The 3384-nt window shown below is 39.3% G+C and overlaps 1 pseudogene; it reads right to left on the minus strand.

Moving 5' to 3' along the window:
* Positions 1-1012: 1012 nt before the first annotated feature.
* LOC113614836 (ubiquitin carboxyl-terminal hydrolase 44-like) lies at positions 1013-2618 on the minus strand (annotated as a pseudogene).
* Positions 2619-3384: the final 766 nt, after the last annotated feature.

Below are 3384 nucleotides of genomic sequence, written 5' to 3' on the forward strand. Positions count from 1 at the left end.
AGAACAGTATGGAGTTCCTTAAAAAAACTACAAATAGAACTACCATAAGACCCAGTAATCCCACTACTGAGCATATACCCTGAGGAAACCGTAGTTCAAAAAGTGTCATGTACCAAAAGGTTCATTGCAGCTCTGTTTACAATGCCCAGGACATGGAAGCCACCTAAGTGTCCATCAACAGATGAAAGGTTAACTAAGATGTGGCACATATATACAATGGAATATTACTCAGCCCAAAAAGAAAGGAAATTGAGTTATTTTTAGTGAGGTGGATTGACCTGGAGTCTGTCATGCAATGTGAAGTTAGTCAGAAGGAGAATAACAAATACCGTTTGCTAGCACATATATATGGAATCTAAGAAAAAAAATGTCATGAAGAGCCTAGGGTTAGGACAGGAATAAAGACACAGACCTACTAGAGAATGGACTTGAGGATATGGGGAGGGGGAAGGGTAAACTGTGACAAAGTGAGAGAGTGGCATGGACATATTTTCACTACCAAACGTAGGATGGATAACTAGTGGGAAGTAGCCGCATGGCACACGGAGATCAGCTAGGTGGTTTGTGACCACGTAGAGTAGTGGGATAGGGAGGTTCAGAGGGAGGGAGGCGCAAAGGTTAAGAGATATGAGAACTTATGTATATGTATAACTGATTCACTTTATTATAAAGCAGAAAGTAACACACCTTTGTAAAGCAATTATACTCCAATAAAGATGTTAAAAAAGAGATAAATAAAAACTCCCAGGTATTTGAAAAATATTTCGTTACCTACTGCCATTGATATACATATAATTATGCTAATCTGTCTCTGTAAAAAAGAGGTTTATTGTAGTTAGATACAAAATGTGTAAACATAGTGTGCACTGATTAGTAAGAAAATAAAAACAATGAAGCTCAAAGTTTTTAAGTCAACCCTCTTAAAACACACACACACACACACACACACACACACACATATGTATACATACATACATATAAATCGCAAGAAGAAAGACCCATTGTCTTTGGATCAGCTAAGGATTTCATTAGAAGAGGTATCAATTTCTTTGGGATGTTGGCTACCAGACAGGTGTTTAGAATGTCCATTCTCAGTAACTCGCTGGGTATAAAACAAAATATAGGGCTTCCCTGGTGGCGCAGTGGTTGAGAGTCCGCTTTCCAATTCAGGGGACACAAGTTCGTGTCCCGGTCCGGGAAGATCCCACATGCCGCGGAGCGGCTGGCCCGTGAGCCATGGCCGCTGAGCCTGCGCGTCCGGAGCCTGTGCCCCACAATGGGAGAGGCCACAACAGTGAGAGGCCCGTGTACTGCAAACACTCATACGGGATTATATCTATATATAGAGAAATATATATATATATGAGCTTGGGCCTTCCATATTTCATCCATAGTGCACATGTTTAGCTTGGAATCATTGCAGTGTACTCAGAACCCTCCTTCGGGATTATAACACTAGGCAGTGTAATATCCTGAGCCAAATTCTTTCCCGTGGTGCATTACTACAGCAGGTACGTAATGAATAAAACATTCTGGTCTGTGAGGTTTCAGAGATTCCCTGCAGCAATATGGCTCCATGTTTAAGATTTCTTCAAAGTCAACATGAACACCAATCTTCTCTTAATTATTGTGTCCTGATCACCTGAATCCTTTGAGATGTAATATGAGAAACTGAGGTAGGTGGAATATCATAAGCTGTTTGGGGGCTTCTGTGAGCATAACTAGTTTGAGGAAAACCTTCTATGCTTTTAATTACACTGGTCACATATATAGATTTTTCCTTCTGAAGCTTCAGTTTTTGTGAATTTGGTCAACATTTTAGTAACCAGACACAGCTGAGAAGTAGTATCTTTTCCATTGCATTGGTATCTTTCTGGAAATTCCAGTGACAATTTCCAGAAAAGTGCTATGATATTTGATTTGTTGTCACATGTGAGACACATAACCTGAGTAACAAGTTATCTATGAAAAATGTTATTCACAACATTCATAAACTGTTTGATAAGTTTCCGTTGAGAAGTGGGGATATGAGATGGTATCCTGGTATCAGTTGTCTCTAGGTCATGCTGTATTTTATCCAAAAGCTCACAAATTAATTCTCGAGCATCTTGTTAGGCATAACCACGAAAATCAGGTATTAATCTCCATATTAAGTGTAGCATAGCAAATGGTGTGACCAAGGCCCACTTTCCAGACCACATAACTTGGAACAAAATATGAAATTCATGACAGAGAGAAGTGTATTATGAACTTGGCTTCCTTGGCTGAATAAGTTCTATCTTTCTACTCTTTGATGCTCCACCACTTAGTCCTGATGATAAACTTGGATGTCTGGAGCAAACAAAGCCTGTTTCTTTTTCTTGGCATTCATTCATTTGGTATACTGTATCTGTGACTGGAGGATGCCTTCAAGATGATCTTGTTTTATCACTAGCTGTCACAGCCAGCCATCGGTTCAGATCAAGTTGGAAAAAATATTGTCAAAAAATAAGTAAATGACTCAATACTTGAAGAACATAATTCATATAGCAAGTATTTCCAAAATTTCTCAATCCTGTTACACGAAGAGTTATTATTGGTGTTCATTTAATGGAGGAATCACTGGCATTTTTAAAAATTTTATTTTATTTATTTATTTTTTTATTCAGCAGGTTCTTGTTAGTTATCTATTCTATACATATTAGAATAGATAACGCAAGCACAAATCAACTCAGTTGTATTGCAGTCCACACAATGCCATTTCTGAGGGTTGAGGATGGAATGGCCTTGAACAAGTCTCAACTGCCCAATGTGTTTGACTTATCCGTTGTTAGCATTTAGTCTAGCTGAGAAACACATAATCCAAAGAAATCTCTGTTCACAACACCTGAAGCATCTGGAAAGATCCTGAGCCAGAGTGGCCATCTTAGCACTCTTCAGCATGAAGCTGTAGCCGACCCTGCCCCCGTCCCCCCACTTTGGAGTGCCAGGAGAGGGCAGGCTGCTCTGCTTTGTGACTGTGGATGGATAGGTTGTCCACCTGAGACTGGGAACCCACTTCTGGGCCCCAAGTCCGCGTCGGTGCAGCATTATCTTTTATATGAGTCTAAACGCACATGTTGTCACTTTTACATGATAGCCAATGGCTTATCAACTATTTATAAGCTTTCATATATATGCTGAAGAGGAAGCAGTTCATTCTTTACCTGTGGCAGTTCAATACCTTTGCTATAAACACCAAATGATTTATTTTTAGAAACTCATTTCTGAAGTCATTTTTCCCGTGGAACCTGTATGAATATTTGGACATTTTAGATTTAGGAAATGCTTTCATAAAAATTGGAAAAAATAATAAAATGGCTGCATATGTACCCTCCTTACTTTGGTTACTCCAACGTGACTTGC

This window comes from Aethalodelphis obliquidens, unplaced genomic scaffold (genome assembly GCF_003676395.1).
Source record: "Aethalodelphis obliquidens isolate GAN/ISIS:26980383/991018 unplaced genomic scaffold, ASM367639v1 scaffold106, whole genome shotgun sequence".
NCBI lineage: Eukaryota > Metazoa > Chordata > Mammalia > Artiodactyla > Delphinidae > Aethalodelphis > Aethalodelphis obliquidens.